The 25,161-nt window shown below is 39.4% G+C and overlaps 1 protein-coding gene and 1 non-coding gene across 5 annotated transcripts in view; both read right to left on the bottom strand.

Moving 5' to 3' along the window:
• Positions 1 to 25,161, bottom strand: part of Nox3 (NADPH oxidase 3) — a 564,487-nt gene that overhangs the window by 302,633 nt on the left and 236,693 nt on the right. The gene's annotated exons all lie outside the window — the stretch shown is intronic.
• LOC138819585 (U6 spliceosomal RNA) lies at positions 8,963 to 9,069 on the bottom strand. Its single transcript, XR_011369505.1, has one exon. It is a non-coding gene; the product is annotated as a U6 spliceosomal RNA (small nuclear RNA).

The raw sequence follows: 25,161 nt of genomic DNA, 5'->3' as shown, positions 1-25,161 counted from the left end.
CTTACATCAACCTAGTTATCCTAAAATAAATCCTTGCTAAACCTTCTAAAACAACAAACAACAAACAAACAAAAACTACTAGGTAATATCATCAAGACAATGATTGTTGAGTTATAATTGAGAGAAGGTGAAGAGGATAGACTTTGAGCTTGGGAGTGGGGAGTCTTTAGCATTTAGAAATTCTATAGAAGAATTAAGCTTAATCAATAAATTACTTCTGTTGTGTGACATCATAGGTATGGAATAGGAAAATAGACAAATAGAACTAATTTACAAAAACACTCACTAACTTTTTTTAATATAGAGACTAATTAAGAATTATGCAATATACTATTTAAACATTTAATATATAATGTATTTCCTAAAGGGCAGGCTAGTCTAGTTCACATATGATTAATGCATGTGTGATAATCATTTGGCATTGGTACAAAAGATGCTTATATCCAATTTGAGAAAAAACATAACTGAAATGATTCACCACAACTTTTTTTTTTGCCAGACCTCAGGCTTGAACCCACGACCTGAGTCTCTTTTACTCAAGGCTAGCACTCTATCACTTGAGCCACAGCACCACATCTGGCCTTTTCTGCTTATGTGGTGCATGAGGGCCTCATGCATTCAAGGCAAGTACTCTACCACTGAGCCACCTTCCCAGCCCACCACAACTTGATTCTATAATATGTGTTATAGTGGGTTTAGGTTACAGATTAAAATGAGAATTAGCAAAAAGTCATGGATCTTATAGCTTTTTACAAACCATAATCTGCTTTATGATTGACAATAGAGATAACTGATAAATTTTCTCTTTACCACAAAAATTGAGTCTTCTGATTGAATCAGCATATAAAACTGGATATGGAATCATCATTTTCATTACTTTGGGTTAATATTTTCTTTATGGAAAACAAAATTAAATGATGAAATATGTAGTATTAAAATCAAAGTATATATTCAGGAACAAAAATACCATTAAGACCTGACTGGTGGTATATGTCTGTTCCCAGATTGTGTGTTTGATGCTAGCCTGGCTACATATCAAACTCAAGGCTAACCTATGATATGCAGCAAGACCCTGTCTCAAAACAATGAAATGTAAATTCACAAAAACAAACAAATGTAAAACCCCTTTACTCATTAATAAAAATCAAGTGAGTAGAAAGCTCCTGTATAAACATCTGTTTACTTTACTGAGGCTGGAAATTGGCAAGGTTCATAGGAATAGAAGTGAATTTCTTCTGAAAGGTAACATGTGACTTCGAAAGCAGGGGTGCACCCAAATTCACAGTCCCTAAAACGTGTAATCCAAACAGAAAATGTGTAGACATGGCTTGCTGGGTCTATATAACATTTCAAAGTCTTATTTTCACTTCTGCTTCCTTTCCTTTATCTCTCTCTACTCCTACTTTTCCTTTCTCCAAAAAGATCCTGTTAGCACAGACAAACAAGGGCCTGGGCAATGCCCAACCAGACAGACAGGTGCCACAGAGCCAATTCAAAGCTGGGTGAACAGCAGCCGAAATCTTGCCTGTGAAATCAGTGAAGCACTGTGACTTTTCGTTTCCACTGTCTGGCAACAGAATGTAGACTTAGGTAAAAACCTATTTGCTTGGATTTCAACAACTAAGTCTGTGTGTCTGTGTCCAAGAGGTAAGCAAAGGAAGGAAAAGGGACACAAATGGTACTTTCAAGTCTCCTTTAAAGATTATAGAGCAGAAGCCATGGCACAGATTGACCTTTTATTATTTATAAGTTGAGGATACCTTCTCTTAAAGCTCCAATTAAACAGCGGACTTGTTTTTTTAATGTTAGAAGATACTATGGTAGCTTAGGAATTAAACTCACACCAGGCTGTCTGTTGTTAACCATGCACCACAAACCTCTGTAGTTTTACCCCTCTGTACCAGAAATGACTCAGTGATAGAAGTTTTCATTTCATTTCGCACAAGGTTTAGAGGAAATACTCAACCCAAACAGAAGGAAAAAAGCAATCAGATGTGAATTATAAATTAATTCACTTACATTGTATCTTTTAAATTATGGAAACATTATTCAGGATAGTATGTGACATTAAGTCATTTATAATTCTGTGGGAAAGGTTCACATTTTAAGAAAAATTTAGTGGTCTAAAATTATATATTGTTTGGCTATAAAATTATTTTATGACATGCAAAAATATGCATAATAAAGCTAGCCTATCCTACAAAATTAAGGGAAGTCAGGGCAGGGGTGGGTGTGGGTGGGTGGGAGGCCCATGGGAGGAGCACCGCTGATCTAGCAGCACTGTGTTCACAAAACACTGTGTGCAATGGCAGCTCTTGTGCCACTACTTGAGCTGAGACTAAAATTAAATTTGAAAAAAGAAAATAACTTCAAATTCTAGCTATTAAAACATCTACTGCTTAAAATTCCACAAGATTGGACAGTGTGGGTAACGTAACTTTTTTCAGGTCTTTCCGTCATTGTCTTCGGTTTTTCTTTCCCTAGAGATTGTTTACAAGCTCTGCACAGGGACTGAGCCCATTGCAGACAGTGACTTCTCTGAGTAAAGCTAGAAAGTCAGAATGGAGGCGGAGCGGGTACGGCCGCTGGAAGGAAGTTCTCAGAGAGAGGGAAGCTGGGTAAAGAAAACATTATGGGGTCTCTTTGGCCAAACACTGACTTTTTTTTTTACGTGTTACAGAAGAATGAAAAATCAAATAATTTAGTGCCGTGAACAGAAAAATATAAATATACTTTACATATTATATACATATTAAATAGAGCATACACTTATTTTATATAGAAATGTTGCATAAATGGCTTCTCTGTATGCCAACAATGAGAAGAGCATGGCTGAAATCAGGAAAGCAACTCCTTTTGTAATAGTCCTACAAAAAATAAAATACCTAGAAGTTAACTTAATAAAAGAGGTGAAGGGAAAGTGGCACTGTGGCTTAAGCAGTAGAGCGCTCGCCTTGAACTGAAGAGCTGAAGGACAGCGCCCAGGCCTAGAGTTCAAGCCCCATGACCAACCAAAAAAAAAAAAAAAGAGGTGAAGGAACTCTATGATGGAAACTTTAAAAACCTGGAAAAGGAAATTAAAGCAGAACTAAGAAAGTGGAAAAACCTCCCATGTTCCTGGATTGGGAAGATTAACATTGTGAAAATGGCAATACTGCCAAAGGCTATCTACAAATTCAGTGCAATACCTATCAATATCCTAACCTCATTCTTCAATGAAATAGAAGAAACAATCCAAAAATTCATATGGAAAAACAAAAGACCCTGAAGAGCAAAAACAATCCTTAGCAGAAAGAAGAGTGCTGGAGAAATATCAACACCAAACTTCAAACTATTATATAGCCATAGTAATCAAAATGACTTGGTACTGGCACAAGAACAGATCTGAGGACCAATGGAATAGAACTGAAGACCCAGAAATGAACCCACAGACCTATAGCCACCTAATCTTCTATAAAGGAACCAAAAATATAGAATGGAAAAAATATAGCCTCTTCAGTAAATGGTGCTGGCAAATTTAGTTAAACACCTGTAGAAAACTAAAATCAAATCCTTATATATCACCCTGCAACAGAATCAACTCCAAATAGATCAAAGACCTTGAAGTAAAAGCAGATACCCTGAAAACATTTCAGGAAGAAATAGGAGAAACTCTAGGGCTCCTTGGTACAGGCAAAAGTTTTCTTAATAAAGACCCAGAAACACAACAAATCAAAGAAAGGTTGGACAAATGGGACTGCATGAAATTGCAGAGTTTCTTAATGGCAAAGGACATAGCTAGCAAGATCAATAGAAAACACATGAAATAGGAGAAGATCTTCACTAGCTATACAATGAACAAGGGTCTCATATCTAAAATATATTTATAACTCAAAAAATTAAATCCTCCAAAAACAAATCCTCAAAGAAACAACCATCCCATTAATAAGTGGGTTAAAGATTTAAAGAGAGACTTCTCTGAAGAGGAAAGAAGGATGGCCAATGGACACATGAAGGAATGCTCAACCTCTCTAGCCATAAAAGAAATGCAAATAAAAACAACATTGAGATTCCACCTCACCCCAGTTAGAATTTCTATAATCAAGAAATCTAATAGCAATGCTGGAGGGGATGTGGCCAGAAGGGAATCCTATTGCATTGTTGGTGGGAGTATAAACTTGTTCAACCACTTTGGAAAGTAGTATGGAGGTTCCTCAAAAGACTCCACATAGAATACCCCTATGACCCAGCAATCCCACTTTGGGGCATTTACCTGAATGATCACAAACAAGACCATACTAAAGCTACCAGCACAACTATGTTTTTCACAGCATTATTCACCATAGTTAAGATGTGGAACCAACCTAGCTGCCCTTCAGTAAATGAATGGATCAAGAAAATGTGGTATTCTATGCCTCCATCAGAAAGAATGACACTGCCCCATGTTAGGAAATGAAAAGACTTGGAAAAAATCATATTAAGTAAAGGAAGCCAGGTCCAAAAAATATAGTTCCCATGTTTTCCCTTATTTGCAGTAATTAGTATATGTCTAGAATAATTTATCAGATGAGCAGAAAAGCTCAAAAGCTATGTACATATGACTATATAAGACTAAGTGAAATAAACCCCAAGATAGGGACTCAAGAAAAAAAAGAATATAAAAAGTGGTAAAGGAAAATATTCAAGAACTTGTTTTCAACCTAAAGATAGACATGAAATTCACAGAGAAAACAAAAGACACAGTGGACTCTAAAAGAGAGACCACCACCCCAAACAAAAGTCACACACAAGGTCCTTTGCATGCAATTCCATTTATATTAATAACAATTATTATTATATTAATTCAGATTATACAAACTAATGCTTGGTGTAACATTATCAAAAATGGATTTTGGGGAACAGGAAGGAGTAGAGTTTCATGTATGAGATGGGTATTTTCTATATTGTTTCCATAGACACATAATATAGGGAAATAAATTGAATCACACACCTCTGGTTTGTGTGCTTTTCCATATGTAAATATTATCTGGGAGACAGAACTATTAAAATAAAATCGGAATACTTCTTAGGAGATTTACTTTTTGAAGTATCATAGTTTAACACTTGAGAAAGTACTATTTGTATTTTATAGACTTGAACAAATGAGTGAATATATTAAAAATAATGAGAGGCAGGATTTTTTATAGGAGAGTTGTAAATATGAAAACATAGAAAATATCCAAGGGTGTTGAAATAGAACTGGATGTATTCATGTGAACTCATCGTTGCATAGATACGAATGTGTTTGAGTGTATGCATGTAGATGTGCATGTGTACATGTGCAGGTGTCTTTACACCCCAATTCTTGATAATAAAAGGATCTAGAAGTGGTCACTCATGATCATATCCACTGAAAACCTGGGATCCAAATATTCTCTTCTAAAAACAGCCAGAGGTGCTGGAATGAAGGGGCGACTCCCAGCAGGAGGCAGGGGGAGCACATCATATTTCTAGAACTTCTTTTGTGTCCAAAATTTAGGAAGGACTCAGAATGATGAAAAAGTATTAAAAGAACACAGGAACCAGCCCAAAGGAGCTCTCTCTCTCTCTCTCTCTCTCTCTCTCTCTCTCTCTCTCTCTCTCTCTCTCTCTCTCTCTCTCTCTCTCTCTCTGGCTAAATCTGGGGCAAATTAAAAACCTAAAAAAATAATGATAGAAATGGATTATAATCCATTGACTAAATTCCTGAATCCACTCCATTGCACATAATAAGTAGACAAATAAATGAGAAAACAAACAGGGTGAAAGGAAATCTCCTTAGAAGGCCACCTTACAAAGAGCAAAAGGAATGGAGAAGAGTATCATCAATCAATGGTAAATTGATTAGGGAAAGAGGGTGAGTCCATGGTCTCAGGGCCTCTCCCCACAATTATTCATTACTTAATGGGGGGGGGGGCAGGGGAAAGAATGCCTTATGGGGGAATCTTGTCAGTTACCACCTGGGCCAAGACATCACATGCCTCCCAATATTGCTCACTGAGAAGCACACACATTATAAGAAGGATAAAGTCGGGAATGGTGGTATTCCCCAAGAGATTCAAGCACAGCTGGAAGCTTGGCCTTTATCTAAATTATTATTATTTTTTTACTAGATCTCATTTCAAATCTGATCTCGAATTACCTCTCATGTTTTTCACTTAGGAATCTGCTGCTTCTCTGGAGGTTTAAGAAAATTCTAACTGTTTGGATCGTGTTTTATACATAAAATGTTTATCAGTATTTTTATTTATTTATTTATTTTTTGGGTCAGTCGTGGGGCTTGAACTCTGGGCCTGGGCGCTGTGCCTGCGCTCTTCAGCCCAAGGCGAGTGCTCTACCGCTTGAGCCACGGCACCACTTCCTTATCAGTATTTTTAAAGGAATACTAGTACAGCATAGGAGCACTTGATGAGGGTCTCTATACTTTTGCTTGCCTAGCATCAAGCATCTTGGTGTGAACAGGCAACAATCGACTGTTGCCTGGTACCCAGGAACCCACCAGGGTCTGAAAGGTGTAGGGAGAGGTTCTCTTGGGTGTCATTTCTGCAGTGGAACCAGAGCTCCCACTGTTTACGGTACCCATTCCACATCCTGGCAGCATTGGTGACTCATCTATAAACATTTGTCGACAGAGATCTGAATCATGACGCCAGGTCTGGGGAGTAAAAAGGGACTAAGTAGCAGAGCTGACTCATGGGAACAGACGTCTGTCCACCAATTTGTAAGAACAGAAGATGGAAAACAGTTCCTTTCAAATTGGATCCCTACAGTGGCTCTGCGTGTGTGTGTGTGTGTGTGTGTGTGTGTGTGTGTGTGTGTGTGTGTGTGTATTTAGTTTTCCTTCATGGATTATCTTTCTTATCTTTTGCTCTGCCCAAAAAAAATCTGCAGCAAATTCAAATGAAGAAGCACATGCACACAGGGAGGGGGGTCTCTGGGGTGGAGGTCACAGGGATGTTAGAGGTTCCTCACTTAATGAATCCCATGTACAGTGTACAGTCTAGCTCTTTGTGAATGTTGAAAATATAAATGTTCCATAGATATAGCTGTTATTTCCTATGGTTTTTAGAATTCATCCTGATTCTGAGTTGGTGGTGGGAAGGACAGCAAGGAAGGTTTTAGGAAAGATGCTAAAGATATGTAAAAGGATTAACCTTGAGGATTGTTCAAGGTCAAAGGCCCTGAAGACAATGGGTGAGCAAGTTCCTGGAGACAGCCTTCAGGTGGCGCTATCATCCCTCAGAGCAAGTTTCTATGCAACTGGCGTTAGCTATGGTATAGCAGAGACCCTGAGAGAGAAAGGTTAAGGGAAAGGTAGGGGATATTCAACTGGTAGGGGTTGTTAATATACTGTACATTTGAACACAAAGCATCTCAAGAGAGAAAAATATTCTACACACCATTTCTAAAATATCTATTTTTAACTAAAGCAAAATAGATTGAAATTTGGAAAGAACCTTGAGTGTTATTTTTATGATGTTTCTCCTCTTAGGTCCAGGATGTACAGCAAAGTAAAGTATGACTGAGTTTATATACTGACATATCTAGCACACCTTGGCTGGCCTTGTATTTGTAAGTCGGGGTTGCAAGCAAATTCATCTATAATTACAAAAAAACCAAAAGGCTCTTGTTTACTCATCCGGAGGGGAAGAACAGACCAGACATTTTCTAAACCCATTTCAAGAGTGATTGGTAACAATTGCCTATGCTGTCAGTCTATGTAATTAAGTACAAATGAGGCTGTGATGAGAAAAGTCAAAGCTCTATTTTATTACTCTTGATTTTAGTTTTTATTTTTAGATAGGTAATTTGCCTCCACATCTGATACCTTAGACAAAGCACAGTCAAGGGCTGGAGCTTTGGATTTTTCCCTGCCGGGAGTGTAATTGGACACTCTCTCAGTGGAGGCCTGAGTGCTCCTGTAGAGGCCACAAAGCAATGAAGACCGCTAGATTAGAAAGAAATCTCTTAATATATTTGTGATTAACTGGCAACTATAATAAGGTGTCGCAGGGAAGCGGAAATAAACAGAAAAGGTTAACAAGGTAGGACACAGAGATGATTATTTGCACAAAATAAGAAAGGCAAACCAACACCCAAGCTTTCCCTCTGACAACCTGTTTGATAAATAAGTCATGGGGAAAGACTTTCGGTCCTCAGATTTGCACATTTTGTACTCGTGGAGCTGTGACCTTTGTACACGGCCACAAATCTGATGCTAAAGAGCAAGTCTATGAATTATGTAACACAACAGGCAGTTCAAAGGAATTGAACTGGAAGTAAGTAGCCTTCCTCTGCCCTCAGTGAGGAGGGAAGGTACTTTCAAGCATCTTTTCCCCAGAGTTTTGTGGGTTATTTTTTTTCCATCTCCTTGACAACTTTGCTATTCTCTTATCATCAAATATTGTCCCAAAGAGCATCATTTGGTCTAAAAAAATAGTAGAGCCAAATGTTGGAATCAGATATTGATTATAGATGATATCTACCATGGTTAATGATACCAGGTAAACTTTAGCACGGTCATATTGATGGGAATGCAGGAGACAGATGACAACAATATGTGGACTCACTTTTAAAGATGCTTGTCAGGAAGGTATTAAGCGGTGCTAACAATCCCTGGCAGGTGCCATTCTTGATCAGGTGTATAATATCAGAAAGTGGATACAGAAACGACAAGGAATGAACCACAAGTATGGAACTGGGGATGGGCATGCCATCATTTCTGGTAGCTGGTTTTGATTTTGCTCATAAAAGGGAAACTAAGACCCAACCCAATTTACTACCAGAGGATAGGAAACACTGAGAAGAAGAAAAATGGTGAAGATTAATAGACATCATTCTCATGAAACACCCGGTCTCCAAGGAAGTTTACCACCAACATAAAGGAAGTTTATATTCCTATCAGTTTTTCCACTTCTTTAACAATTATTTTTATTATCTTTAAGAACTTGTACAAAGGAGTTGCAAAAATATGAGGCACTTTACGAATTTGTGTGTCATCCTCGCACAGGGCCACGTTCCTCTTTTCTGTGTCATTCCAATTTTTAATACATACGGTGTCAAAGTGAGCACGGTATTCCTACTTTTGACACAACTAGATTCACCAGGAAAGTGAAGCTTGTTACGCGGAGCCCTCTTTCGCCTTAATTATGAGTGCAGCATTTAATTGACCAAATTAAGCTCGATACTTGACTTATTTACTATACATGTGATTTTAATTTTTTTGAGACAGAGTCGACAGCTCTCACCCACACACATTATTCTTGTGGTTGTGTAGTTTTGAGTTGCTCTGGACTCTCTGTGCTGGTTGTACCTTCTGACCTTAGCAGTTTTGTTTGCCTTTGTGTTTTTGTATCTCAATGCCATATTTTCCTTAGTTCTTTGAGTGGCAAGGGACGGCCTCCTGTCTTCAAATTCCACCACGCCGCCTCCTCTACCTAGCCGACGGGCTTTGCTCTGGCCACATCTTCCCTCATGAGCTATACTAACCATTAAGATGTCAGACAAGTCCAGCCAATGTCTGTGATTTTCCCTGCCAGAGAGAGCTGTTCAGTACTGTGTGAGATCGTGGAAGGTTGTTTAAAGGGTCTGAAATAAGGAGAATAAATTCTGTAACTATTCCCTGAAACACTATCCTCTGAGATTGAATAGACCATTTTTAATAATTTTCTTCGGATTGAAAATGTATAAAACTGTCCTCCTCCTAAGGAGAAAAAAAACATGCATGGTTGGATTTAAGAAAACAAAAACTGCCTCTAACATAAAACCACTGCCTTTCTGGGTAAAATATGCTTCTCAGAGCATTTACGCCATTTGCCTCTTCCTGCCTGAATGCGCGTGAGTCACATTTGTGCCTGCTCTCACTTGTCCGTGCTTCTGTACTTATTTACCGCTCAAATGTCCTTTCTGTTAGTTCATTTCTGAAATCTCCCTTGTTGAGTGGCTGGAATGTCAGAGTTTGACTTGACTCATCCACAAGACTTGAGGAAAACATTCCAGGTAGTTAATAAATTCCTCTCATGTTAGAAATACACTGAAATATTGATCAGCACTAGCTTTTCATGGGTTCCAAAAGTTCTGAATGCACCACAAATAAAATAGAACTGATAATTAAATCTAAATAAATGCTACCCTTTTATAAGACAGTGGCAAAAGGAACATACTCAAATGCTCCCCTTTCCAACCTGCATTTCCCTGGTAACCTTGGTACTTCGTTCCTTTGGCCACTAAACCCACGTTAACCACATGCCATTCCCCTGAGCTGAAGCCCTGGTGCTGCTTGTGTGTCATGGCTGGACCGTCCCACTGCAGACTCTAATGGCCCATAGCTGTGACCACCCAGTTACCTGCCTGTCCTTGGCAACCTGTGTGCTCCGGGTCCCTCCACGGAGGTGACATCTTCAGAGGTGAGAGGGCTGGGGGCTGAGGGCTGCTGAGCTGCCATTTTCTGGGCCTGGCAATGGCAGATCACTGGGTGGGGAGGGCTGGTGGAGGGACGCACGCACACACCCCTGGGAAGCAGTAGATGAGTCTAGGGTCTCTGCTGCCCACTCGTAGCCCACTGTCTGGAGGGTATTCTTGTTAGCCTGTGTACATACACTTCTATGTCAGCATATTCTGGCAAAAGGATAAATTCTCAAGAGGTTTTCTGAGGTGGTGAGGTTGTGTGCTCCAGTCTGGGTGGAGTAGGGGGTGAGGGAGAATAATGAGGGAAAGAGAGAGAGAAAGATGAAGAAAGGCAGGAAAGAAGGAATAAAAGGAGGAAGGAAAGAAAGGAGAGTGGAAAGAAATGGATGGGAAGAAGGAAGGAAAGAAAGAGGAGGATGGGTGTGAGGGAAGGGACAAAGATAGAAGGAAAGAAGAGACCCTTATCATGAAAATGAGTGGATGACTAGAATACCAATTAATACTCAATCCTCTTCGTCGGAGATCCCGACTCGTTTAAAAATGAATTGTCACATGCTGGTTCGTTGAATTGACTCTTGGCTTGGTTCTCAGGTCTCATTTCATTTGTACTTTAAGATCACAAAGCGTTTGGGGAGAGTTTTGGTGAAGGTTCAGAGAGAAGGGGGGCTGGCAGTGGAAGGGAGCTGGAGTGGAGGGGGACGAGGAGGAATGGACAGGACAGACAGGAATGGACAGGCTCAGAGCCTGTGCTCAGCAGCAGCCACAGGGCTGCAGCGTGCCACACTGCCCACATCTCCCATGCTGTTCTCCTCCACCAACAGGTGTTCGGACAGCTGAGAGCAGGCAGTGCAGACCTGTACCCACTAGCTTTGCTAATGACCAGTTGTGATGCCAGTGTTATTTTAGTTAATGTCTGCAAAGTGAATAGATAGCAAGGTCCTTCTCCATGGGAAGCCAACGGAGCTTGAACTGGGTTCACCACAATACTTTAGTACGCACACATATCCAACCAATGTGAGCTGCTTTTTGTAGAATGCAGGAGTAGAGATTGAAATAGGAGAAGACTGTCTTTTTTTCTTTCACTGATCAGACTTAGATCTGGCCCTCAGGTCTTGGATTCTAGATTCTTCTGTGTCACTACAGTTGTGAGTCTTTTCCTGTCTGGTTTTTGCCTCTTTTGGTTCCTAATGCATACAATGCTGGTTTTGTTTTCTTTTTTTCGCCACATGGTCTCCCGGAACACTGTCACATGCTCAGACTCACACATCCATTTCCAAGTAGCAACTGGAAGATAAGAGAGTTTGCCCAATACAACACAGTAATGGTGCCACTACCCTGGCCATTGGAAATTGAGAAGACAGACATGAGCTGGAAACCAGCCTCCACCAAAGCAAGACCCCTGAGTTTCATTGCTCATGTGACCTCAGTGTATAGAACAGCGTGCAGCATGAGGTAGCTGCACAGGATGTATTTGGTGAATAAAATACTACTAACCTATATACAATAGTCAGTTTGTCAAGAAGGAAATGGCCATCACTTTCAAAGACCTTCACACCTAGTAACCAAAGAAACTAGCAATGACATATATAGGTTACCTGTTAAATGATCAATGATGCTCACATGGTTTCTAAATGATTGATATTGATCACTCTTGCCCAACTATAGGGCCTGCTTCCTGAAATTCGCTGCAGCAGAATTTATCAAAAATTATTTTAAAATGTTGACAAATCTGTACCTACTCTGATCTAGCAATTTTACACACACACATAGATAAACATACACACACATACACATGTCCTAGGGCTTGAACTCAGGGCCTGAGGACTGTCCCCAAGCTTCTCTTTTGCTCAAGGCTAACACTCTACCACTTGAGCCACAGTGACATTTCTGTCTTTTCTTCTGTGTATGTGGTACTGAAGAATTGAACTCAGGGCTTCATGCATACTAGGCAAGCATTCCACCAATGAGCCACCTTCCCAGCCCCAGAGAAATATATTTTAAGGGAAGAATTATGACTATGGCTTAGCTTCAAGAACATTATTGATACTGGGGAGATTTTCAAACAAACAAAACGTCGAATTTCTAAGCAGTTGGATAAAAAAAAAGATGACATGATCTTTTCATGAAATCCTACTTAATTATCAAACACACTGCACATGAATACTTGACGTTGAAAATACTCAGGATAGTGAAAAGGCAGTTCTGGTAGATGATCAGTGTCATGCCGCCACAAAAACCCATTGAGAGCTAGTTTCCCTGGCTCATAAACTATCAGAACAAGCTTGGTTCTCTCTGAATGGCTGAGTTATACATTTGTACACTTGTCTCAGTTTTGTTCATTTTCCAATTTTTTCTGCAATGGGCAAAAATCGCTTTAGTGATGAAATCATAAAGCATTTTAATTAAAATTTTACCTTTTAGATTTCTAATGTAGACTTGTAGGTAGTCATCTTTTTTTCTAATACCTGAACTGTTTTCATTGCTCACACAAGCATTTTTCTTGTCTGGTCATTAGCGTGATTAAATTAATAAGAATTTAAGCTCCTTAAGGGCAGGGTTTATATCCTTCCTTTATTCTTTAAAAGTATCTTGCACCCCTTCTGGCTCCTTGATAAAAATTCAACACTCTGGATTCAGTCAAGTGCCATTTCCATTTCTGCTCCTGTTAACTGTCCCCTATAAATCAATTTAAACTGTCCTAGTAATAACAGGAACCCTCAAGGTTTCTTCTTTCCCATCTTTATTGTAAGTCAATTTCTCTTAATCCTTGACACCCGGACAGAAGTGTCTCCTGCAATAGCAGCACATGTGTAGATGCAGGAAGACATTTACGTTTTGCTGCTCCAGGGTGGCTGAACTAAAGTAACAGAAAAGTGGATCCAGCTCATCTTAGAAGAACTTCTAATTATTAAAGACCAGCATCTCTGGGGGATGGACAAGTGGTGGGCATGTCAGTCCCCATTACAGGAATGAGAAAGCAGTAACACATATGGTTCCAAGCCAGGCAGAGGTAAGGTTGGGTAAACTTTGACCACTATCCCTCAGTGATGTGTACCTTATTTCTCTCAGGTTTCATCTGCTGCTCAGAAGTCCAGGGCCTCAGAAAGAGAAAGGGACCAGATGAATGTGATATGATTCACTGTTCCATAGAGCTGGAGTAGTAAAACCTGGATTCCAGATTCAGGAGCCCCAAACTTCCCATGCACCCTGCCAACCCTCACCCCTTATTGTTCACATACCCTTGTCATAGTACAACTGTGAAGGGTACTTGATACCTGTCTCTCTTCCTCTAGCATCATGACGCACAAAACCTGCTGTTTTATTGTTTTTTTAAATTATTCTTTTATGGTGAAGCATTCCAAAGAACATTGGATTGCAAAGACTTTGCCTCATACTCTTAGAACAACATATGATATAGGATTGTATAGGTGGAAAATTGGGGCCAATATGGTTTAATTACGTGCCATTGCCACACAAATAGTACAAGCAGAGGCAGGATTTAAACTCAGGTAGTATATTAATAATATGGCCCAGTGGCCGATAAAATAGTATCAGGATTTTAATAGAAAGCAAGCGGGGACTTAGGGAGCTGCCCTACAGACCACATTATGTCTGTTTCTCTGCTCTCTCTGAGTCCCTTGTTGCTTTTCTCTCCCCTTCTTGCTACACTGATATCCTCCATGCTCTGTTCATTGCTGAAGTAAGCATCGTGGTCTAATATGCTCCCTCTAGAGTCAAGATACCAGAGCATCCATCACTATCCAAATCACAATATCTCTCTGAGAGGCCCCTGAAGCTCAGAATCACAGGATATTCATAGTGTAATCCTTAATTATGTGTCGTCAACTTGATTGGGCTAAGGGATTCCCAGATAGTTGGGAAATAACATCATTAATAAGTGTATATGTAAGGGTTTTTTCTGAAAGAGTAAGGTAAGGCAAATCATTCTCTTGTGTTAGGGTTTCTGTTATAACAAATTACCGGAGGAAACCACCTTAAAATATTTACAGATCTTTTTTGTTGTTGTTGTTCACAACTCCAGAAGATTCTGTCTGTGGTCACTTGACACCATTGTTTCTGGGCAGAACATGATGGTGGAGAGCCTGAGGTGAAAACAAGTTGTGTGGAGGAAGAACCACAGACAGTATGTGTCTTTCAAGGTCATGCCTCCAATGATATAATCCCTCCAAATGGATCTTCTCTCCTAAACTTCCTACCATCTCTACTAGTGAAAACTATAAATCTGTCATTGGATTAAACCATTGCTGGGGACAAAGCCTTCCTGATTCAAGTTCCCAAAGGCTCCACCTTTAAATTCGGCTTAATGGAGGACTGACTATGTCTTCAGCATAGGAGCTTCTGAGAGACATTTACAATCCAAGCCTTAACACTGAGCTAGAACATCCATCTCTTCTGCCCTGGCCTATTAGAACTTCTCTGGTTCTCAGGCCTAGTTCTCAGACTTGACCAGCGGTTACAGCCTCGGCCACTCAGGGGTTTGGACTCCATCTGATTCATATCACTTTCCTAGTTCTCTGGTTTGCAGACAGCATATTGAGGGACCCGCTGTCTGATATAACCACAGGAGACAATTAACGTCATGAATCTCCTCTCCTAATCTCTATACTTGGCATCTGTTTCCTCTCTCTGGAGAGCACTGCTAATCAATTGAGATTATAAATACGTGTCTTACACGGGTATCTGAATATGACATCATGCAAAAAACTCATTGCATCTGATATGGTGGTCTCAGAGGCCAACAGGAAGTTCTACTTTTGTCCCTTCTCTCAGAGCTTCCTCTCCATTTGAGAACTTTCTATGAAACTCCAATAAAACTGACCTTCCCCTGCACATCCTTCCACAGACTGATCACCTCTCTAGGACTTTGGAGCCATTTCAGTGCTCCTGGAGATGGGGATCTTTTTTAAAATGAACACTTTCCCTTTGTTTACGTGAGAATGGAATTCATTCACATGGTTGGTCCACCTTGTTTTTGTGGTTATTTTGCACTGAACATATTGTGTCCATTTCTCACATTCATAAGTGTGTATTCCATGACTGGTTTGAAATATCCTAAGATTTCTAGTATAATTGTGCTATGTATTCACCTGATTGTGTGAGCTTCTGTGGGACTTGTGGTCTTCATTTTGCTGTGAACCTGGGCCCTTTCTTTTCCTCTATATGCAGTTCTCAAATCCTGGGCTGCAGAGTAAGAAAACATACTTGGTTTATCTATACCAGCCAGAGGAGCCTGAGGGACACATTTCATAGCTAATGTGGGGAGGATAAACTTGTTTATAAATATTGATGGATAGTGGTGTCCTGTTGCTGAGTACTTAAAAAAAGTCTGCATAACTACCCTCTAGGTTTTTTAGTTTATAGTGATTTCATGAAATTAATGCAACAAATTCCTTTTAGTACTGCTTATACTTCTACTGTAAACTATAAAGAAAAATGTGTCCAAAGAAGGCCTTTAGGCATGGAGCTAGAAAAGTAACTTACAGAATTCTAATCCATTTTGGTTGCCATCTTCTGGTATAAAAATTGTGAGCCTTCCCCTGTTGTTTCTTTAAACAATGTTTGGTTGCAGTGTTGTTTCTCCAAACCCTTTAAACTTGTCTAACTCCTACTGTCCCCTGGGATCAGCCATGTTACATTCAGATACATGTGCAAATTATGTTTGTCTGTAATCTCAGTGGGCTAGTAGGTTTCTTTTTGATTTTGTGACAAGGGGTGTGGTTAGTATGTAAATCTTGTCTTGAATCTTAGTATATAAGGTTTCAACATGCCTCTAGGTCTTTAACTGTTTAACACTTTTCTTTCCCTTAATTTACACTGGACTACAACGTCATGATTATAAGAAGGATGAGTATTTGATTCCATGTTATGAAGTTATTGCCTAGGAAAAGCAGACTATCAAGACCCAAAGTCAGGCTTACAATAAAACAGCAATAGTTGTTTCACGACAGAAAATAATTATGTTACCCACCATATCAATAAGTGGAGGGATATCCCATCCAATTATCATATCAGATGCAGAAAAAAAATTGGCAAAAGCTAACTAATACCTACTCGTTATAGATGACTTCTAGCAAATGACAGGAGAAATCAACCTTTCTAACTGAATACAGGCAATCTGTAAGAAAAATATACTTAGCAAGTGCTATAAACTTAACCTACATAAAGGTGATTGATACAGCATAAAAAAACATGAAGATGATCTTTGTTCATAGAGGGCTTTGGGTGGTTAATATGCTAACTGCCCTCAACTGATATCTAGATTCAATATAACTGCTGTTAAAAATTCCAGAAAATATTTCATGATTCAAAAACATACTCTGAAGTTTACAGGGTAGAGCAAAAGGAATAACAATAGTGAAAAACCTTCCTTTAAGGTGAAAACAGTAAGGAATTTGGGCTTAACAGATACTATAATTAGGAGGTTATGATGTATTTGTGCAGGGAAAACAGAACTGTGTATATCAGGAAACCACACAGTGAAGATATGGCATTGCAGAGAGTGGGGAAAGATAGGTCATCCCATCAATGTGATAGAAAGATTATTTATAAGGAATTAAAATCAGATCTTTAAGTCTGAGACTGGTGACACACACACTTGTTCTAGCTACTCAGGAGGCTGAGATTTAGAGATCATGTTTACAAGCAAGCCAGGGTAGAAAACTCCAACAAACAATCAGGAACTTTAAAACAATCATCATCCCTGGACCAAACCTAGAGGTGAGCTATTGGTCAGATAAACAGGCTCTTAATGTGTTCATCTGAACCATCTTACAAGACTCAGCCCATGTGTGGGTCAGGTTGGAGGGGTCAGATTCTAATGTCTCCCAGAGTTACCCTAAGCATTGAGAGGTGGGAAGCAGTAGCTTTCTCGATTGCTGAAGGAATTATTCTGACAAAGGTAAAAGGTTCTCAGCAGAATTGTTTCCATCTGCTCAAAGCAGTAACTCTTCCTTGATCCAGTGGCATGTTTTCTTTCTCTGTCTCATTCCCCCCAACTCTTTCACTGAACTCCTGTAATGCCTCTTAAATAAATTCATGAACCCACATCTTTGTCTTAAGACATTGGTTTTGCAGAATCAAAAGTACAATATTCTATAACCTAACAGATAGACTCCTAGTCAAATACTCTTGAGAAATTCTTGCAGGTCTTCATCAGAAGGGATATGACCTTGTCATAAGGAAAAATAAAATATATTGGCAACCAAATATGAATGGAAGAATAGATCACAATATAGTTATTTAGTGAAATATTTACATTTCATTTAATGATATTTTGACAGGAGTAAGTACAATGAACTACAGACATATCAACTGACCTCAAAGCTGAGAAACATGTTGAGTGGAAAAGAGACTAAGAGCGCATACAGTGTTTTTATTAAAAGAAAAAAAGAAACCAGATACTAGCAAGGATGTATTTGTGCATGGAGAGAAGAAGAAGGAGGAGGAGGAGGAGGGGGGGGGAGGAGGAGGAAAAGAAGAAGAAGAAGAAGAAGAAGAAGAAGAAGAAGAAGAAGAAGAAGAAGAAGAAGAAGAAGAAGAAGAAGAAGAAGAAGAAGAAGAAGAAGAAGAAGAAGAAGAAGAAGAAGAAGAAGAAGAAGAAGAAGAAGAAGAAGAAGAAGAAGAAGAAAGAGGAGGAGGAGGAGGAGGAGGAGGAGGAGGAAGAAGAAGGAGGGGGAAGAAGAGGAAGAAGAAGGAGAAGGAGGAGGAATAGGAAGAAGGAGGAGAAGGAGGAGGAATAGGAAGAAGGAGGAGGATGAAGAGGAAGAAGAAGGAGAAGAAGGGGAAGAAGGAGAAGGAGGAGGAAGAGGAGGAGGAGGAGAAGGAGGAGGAGGAGGAGGAGGAGGAGGAGGAGGAGGAGGAGGAGGAGGAGGAGGAGGAGGAGGAGGAGGAGGAGGAGGAGGAGGAGGAGGAGGAAGAAGAAGAAGAAGAAGAAGAAGAAGAAGAAGAAGAAGAAGAAGAAGAAGAAGAAGAAGAAGAAGAAGAAGAAGGAAGAAAGAAGAAAGAAGAAAGAGAAAGAAGCAGCAGCAGCAACAACAACCACAACCAACATTCAAGCCAGCAATCTTTCCTCAGAAGGAAGAAGGGGTGGCCTGGAGAAGAGGCTCCTGAAATAAACAAGCCATTGATGAAGTTGGATTTCTTAGGTTAAGTAGGAGGTTCGGGGGTGTCAATCTTAATATCATGTCTCATTGTTCATATTAGTAAAAATCTGAGATAAAAGCATTTATCAACTTTTATTGTTTATTTTGTGAAAAGATGATGGCACCACATAGTAAAATCTATTATTTAGTTGAGTGATATGAATATTATACCCCAAGGCTTCGTGTATTTTCATAGGTTTTCCAGCTTATGTTCCACATAGGATACACTGCAAGACTTTTGAAGACTGTCAAGGGAAAACTCTAAATATTTCCACTGTTTTGCCGTGCTTCTTTTAGTATGACAAGTTAGTCTCCAGATCACTAGCAGATGCACCTCTTAGATGCGATAATACTTCCAAACAAGTGAAAATCCTATTTCACTCTTGCAAGGTGTAGTCTCATATGATCCTAATTTACCTTTGTCATGTCTACATTTCATGGAAATTTCCCAGTGAAAGAGATGAGGCACCAAGTACAAGGAGTGCAGAGCAAAGCAACATATACATGCGAGGAACACCTTGGTGTTGAATTTTGTTTGGTTTCTACTTAAAAGGAGATGGTGTGAGAACAAAACAAGTAAGCAAACATTCACACACATATACACACATATGCTTCTTTTACAATAATTTTAAATTAAGTCATATTTCATGAAAAGATCAGTCTAAGTATATACCAATTCTTAAAAACTACAATTCTATTCCTAAAAAGAAAATAAAATCTATCAAGTATCCAAAAACATGTGGTTTAAGTTACAAGGGAATTCAAGGGAAAGGATAGGTATGACATAAAGGAAAGATTGTGGTTGTTATCTCCTGCCAAAATACTATCACCAGCTATAAAACATCACAGAATAAACCAATGGAATAAGTAAAACTATCTGATATGATTAAAGATTTTCTTTAAAGTACATAAAAGAAAACAAAAAGATACAGACTTAACCATCTACCCACATATTCTTACACAAATACATTTAAAATGGTTCACCCTAAAGTTAATTAATATGGCTTATGAATTCTAGCTCTATGAGTTTAAGAATAATAATAGCACCAAGGAGGTTGCTGGAAAGAAGAAATGCCCTTCATTGACCTTGTGTGGGGCAGTCAGTACAGACTTTGTCTGGTCCAATCCCTGCAAGTGTGACCAGAGGAGACTGGACCAGTGGCTTCTTCATTCTGGAAATTGCACACACAGAGTTAAAGACTGGGGGGTAGAGTAGGATAGCTTTTCCATTATTTCCTTTGAATTCCAAATATATATTATTTTCATTTGTGTTCAAGGAAGAAAGGAGTTTGGGATCTGCCTTTTTGTTTTCTACTGCGTTTATGAACGTTCACAAGGATACGTTGCATGTCAGGAAAGAAAGTCAAAGCAAAGAGAGAAAATTACTTTGAGGTAGAAAGATCCTTGCTTGAAATATCATGCCTGTGCCAGTAAGTGGGAAAAAGTTGGGAACGTGGAGAGAACGATGACTTTGATGGTGGATATAGTAAGGCAATGACTAAATGACTTTGCATTTTCCAGAATTCCTTTGTGAAAATGTAAATCCTTGATAACATACTATTAATAAAAACTCTTGTGTTCCCATAGCAGGGATGGGGAATGTCTAGCCTGCATGCCTGGCACATGATGAGAGAGACGTGTGTTTCTCCTATGTTCGTGGGCTTCCCGCAGCTGTCTGCTAGTGTCATAATTTGGTATGGGCCAGGCTCAGGGTCATAAATATCTACGTGGCCCTTGGGGCATAAAAATATTCCCCACTCCTGAAACCTGGCCACCTTTAGAATTTATGCATTAGACCTTCTTACTTAGGGAGAAGAAAACTAACGTTTATTGTCTGTGCTGCCAAGGACATAAAAGCTTTATTCAAGATGCATGGATGACACATTTAAGAGAAGGATGTGACTTTGTCCCCTTTCAGATAAGAAAATAGAAGTTTTAGAAAATGGAAGTCCCAATGGGGAAAGGTAGAAGCTCAGTTTCAAGTTCTGAACTGCACACTCCGGTAGAGACTCGCTTCTATGTGGACCATTGCAGTGCCAGGACATAGCTAGTAAGATAGCTCACATCTGCCACTCAGAACAAGGTAAGACTTCAGGGTCATATTGTCCATATCTCTGTGTTTGGATCCAAAAAGACTCAGAGCCTTGATTTGCTCTGTGCTATGCATGACTACAATGAAAATGGGCATGAAACTTGCACTTGTGTGTGTGTGTATGTATATGTGTGTGTGTGTGTGTGTGTGTGTGTGTGTGTGTGTGTGTGTGTGTGTGATACTGAAGATTGAACTCATGCTAGGCAAGTGTCCTGTCATTTGGGCGATGACTCTAGTCCTTTCCATTTTGTGATTAATGCTTCAATGGGAGTTTATGCTTTTGCTTGGTTGGCCTCAGACTGAGATCCTCCTATGTCTGTCTCCCATGAAGCATTTGCCACCACACCCTCTTCTTCCTGAGACACTAGTTACACTAACTTTTCACCCAGGCTGTCCTCAAACCATGACCTTCTTAATTTTTGTGACTTAAAAAAAAAAAAAAAAAGGTGTATTGTTTTCTTTTCTTTTTTTTCCAGATGAAATTCCAGTCTTCTCTGTTCTAACACTGACCCATGATCAACTTGTTCCAACCAGTTGAGAGCCCACAGCATTCCTGGGAAGAAAAGTCCACAGTAGGAGAAATAAATAAGCGGAGCCCATCTAACAAGAATAAATAGAGAAAAAAAAGGAATTCAGAATTCTGGTTTTAAACACCCAAAGACTTAATCTCAACAAATAAAGGACCAAGTTTTGGCATCTTGGGAACTGGGCTTCCTATGTAGGGACGAGTTCACTTACATCCCAAAGTGCTTATTCCCAATACTCCAAAGTGCTTACCTAACACCCTGAGCTTGCCCAATCACCACCCACAGAGTACTTCATTTAGTATCATTCAGAGAGCATTTCCTGTAAGAGAACGGGAAACATTTAAAATGAAAAGTTTCCACTTTCAAAGGATGATGGCACTAATATAGGACATTTTAGAGAAATCCTTAACTTCCTCATTTCATTATTGTTTCCATTACATTAGGAATGCAAAGCCTCTAGGAAGCAACTTAGGATGCTGACAAGTGTGCATGAATTTCACATCCATATATACAGGTCGGCAGTATAAATTTCTGGTTTACATGTGTACTTGAATGTCTTTGCCAAGTATTCACATGGTAAAAGACCCCCAGTCCCCCCTTGCCCCCTGTAGGTTGCTTTGCTTGTGCATTTGATGGACCATGCTCTCTCTGAGGAAGATGGACTGGGGTATAATGATGAAAGACAGCAACCAGGGAGGCTGAAAAGTGACCTAGAAATCTTAATTTTAGCAATCATAGCTGTGGCTGAATTCAAGTTTACAGCAGCAGGGGTGAAATGATAGTACAAATTACCACGCTAGGCCCAGGAAATTATTCTCTGCTGCACGGTTATTAACTGATAGATAAATAAATAACACTCTAGGACTGATTGACAAAATATGAGTGACCTAAGAGCTAAAAGGGGCACCATGCAAATAGTACTGTGTAATCACTTGGCATTTTCAAACCAAAATGAGATTTGTCACAGCAGAGAAACCTTAAAATGGTATCTGCTAGCGCCATCGCTAAAGGAATTCGCAGGGAGTTCTGAATCTCATCGCACTTGCAACCAAATGGCCAGCTATTGATGACCAGTGATTGATGTTTGTTTGTAGTTCTTTGATAAAATAAAAGACCACTAATGACATCTCGTGAGTAGAGCATGTGCCAGAGTTGATTTCAAATATCATATTTCAGTAATTGGAAAAGGTTTGTCTTTTTCTTCACAATTTACCATTTCTGGTGTGCAGTGGTTTCTTAGATTTGATTTTAAAATATGGATCTATAGTGACAGATGGATGTGGAAGTTATCTTCCATAACTTCTAATCTACTCATTAAAAGTATGTACAAACTAGTTAGCATTAAAGGTAAGACGTACAACATGGAAGATAGTCTGACCACATGTTTTTCTTGATGTTAACCTCTATGGACTTTGCTAGGTGACAGAATTCCCTGGTCTCAGACAACCTTGAAGATCAATTAATGACCAACTAAGGCAGAAACCCAAGCCCATGTCAACTTTTCAATGCCACACCACTGAGCAGTGAGCTTCACTCCTTGTAAAAGCTTCTTATTGGTGTCTTTTATGTTAGAATATCTATGCTTCCTTTTAAGATTTGATGGGTCTCAGTACAATGCACAGATGTTGTCTTTTTCACATAGACAATTGGGCTTCTGAATTTCACCAGTACATCTTTGCTTGAGTTCATCAATGAACAAGTATTGGATACTTAGATGATAGAACTGTTCTCTCTGTCCTCCAAAAGCTCAGGTCAGACAAAGACACAGGGCAGAAAGACATACGACCCTTGGCCTAGGGAAAGGGGGCCTTCAGCTATAGGCCTGTGCAGCTTTCTCCGAGAGCTAACACTTATTCCTTCTCATACAAGCGCTGAGGCTCAGCGGTGAGAGCTTTGCTATTGCAGAATCAGGAGACACAAGAAGGAAGTGATTCATTAATTTGTCAAAATGGGGAAGTTTTAAATGTACAAAATGGCTAGTTGTAATGATTATAAAATATTAATCTTGGATTTAAAAAAGATATCTGCAGGTCCGAGTATGACATAAAATCATAATTTCAGAGTCTTTTTAATAACCACAGACCATAGATTATCTTCCATAATTTTGTCTAGATTTCCTTCTCTGAGCTCCAAGAAAAGCACAGTTGGCACATGAGATGTTTCTTGACTAAATCAATTTGCCATAGTCAAGTGGAAGTATCTGAGGAGCTGGGTGAAGCGGAAGGCTGGAATTCCAAGCTCAAGCCCAAAACATTTTGCATTTGGGAGTCTGTAAATGCTTCTCTGTTTTTGTCTACATGCAAAAAAAAATGGAGGCAATATGAACAACTTTTGTATTTGTTTCTTGGATAATAAAAAATAGATGTTAATAATTTATCACTTTGGGCTTCACTTCATATCCTTTCTATTATTTTTTGTATTATTTATCAAGCAATTGTCTCCTCAACAAAATGCTTAAATGCATTTTCTTGGAGCATCAGAACTCATTATTAGTGTCAACTTTCCCCTCTCTCCTGGAAAAGGCTCCATTTGCTACTGGGAAGGCCACAATTTACTGCAAGTTTGGAAAACCCATAATGACGGATACTGTTTCAGAGGGCAGCACTGGGCCATTCACCCCTCAGGTATCATGGATCTCATTTGTGACATACAGGCTGGACTGCATATATCTGGCTTAAGATACTTAAAGTGCTTGCTCAGTGCTAAAATTTGTTTTAAGTTACACTTTGAGAGGAATGTTCAGTAAAAATTATGAACTACTTTAAGATTACCTTGAGCTCCACTTGTTTCTACTTTATCTTAGTTTTTATGCCAGTACTAGAGCCTGGACTCAGGATTTGGGAGGTGTCCCTGAATTAATTAATTAATTAATTATTGCTCAAAGCCAGCACTCTATCAGTTGAGCCACAGTTCTACTTCTAGCTTTCTAGTGGAGAATTTGAGATAAGAGTCTCATGGACTTTCCTGTCTAGGCTGGCTCTGAGCCATGATCCTCAGATCTCAGCCTCCTGAGAAGTCAGGATTACAGGCCTGGACCACCAGCACCTAGCTACTTCGTGTTTCCACCCCCTTTTTCTGTGCTGTGTATCAATCCCTTTCCCTATCCAATCCTCAGTGTTTGCCCTTCTGTGGTACACCCAGTTTCCTACTGTATTAAACAAGATCTTCTTCCATATCAGTGTTTATAAATCTTTTGTCCCCTTCCCCCAAACCCCAGTTTTCCTACTAGCTAACGGGATGAAGTCATACGGCAGTAGCATCACATCTATGAAGACAGTTGACATTCTACATGATAGTTGCCATTAAAGAAGGGTCTACCTGTCACAGTTTAGATTTGAGTCGAAAGGGGAATGCTAATCATTGTTGAGGGCAAATGGCTTCCCTACAGATTCCCAGGCCAGGATGGCAGCATTTGTCTTAAGAAATACTTAGAGATGTGGAGTCTTTATGGTAGGCTGTGAGTCCCAAAGCACAGGGACAACACATCAGGAGCCTGCTGGAATCCATCAAATTACCATGGGAGCGATGGAATCTTCACGACACTGGCAAATAAGATAAACGAAGGACTACATCAGAATCACCACGATTCAAATTGTGCCAAATGAGCGAAGGCCGTGCGTTTCAATAGCTCTGTTTTCTATACATCCCAAACATTTCCAAATGTTTTTCTTTCACAATCTCTATAAACTACCCAGATGTCCCAGAAAAAGAATCTTCTTGGCAGCTCTTACATCTGGAAGTTTGCTTATTCATTTGTTTATGTGTATATCAAAGTAACATGTGTACATAATTTTAAAAGACAGAAAGAAAACAAATAGTATTAAAATCTAGAGTAGAGCGCACAGTACAGTGTGGAGTATTCCCTGCCTTATTCTTTCCCGACCTCATTCCCTACATCTGTGTTTCTAAAATAGTATGTTAGTTCATAATCTTTTCAGTTTAGACATCAATTACTGACTTCCTATTTTAAGAGAAA

Source organism: Dipodomys merriami, unplaced genomic scaffold (assembly GCF_024711535.1).
Source record: "Dipodomys merriami isolate MVZ:Mamm:240054 unplaced genomic scaffold, mDipMer1.0.p SCAF_8, whole genome shotgun sequence".
In the NCBI taxonomy this organism is placed as follows: domain Eukaryota; kingdom Metazoa; phylum Chordata; class Mammalia; order Rodentia; family Heteromyidae; genus Dipodomys; species Dipodomys merriami.
Note: the sequence above shows the minus strand (reverse complement) of the source record. Positions and strands in the feature narration are given on the sequence as shown.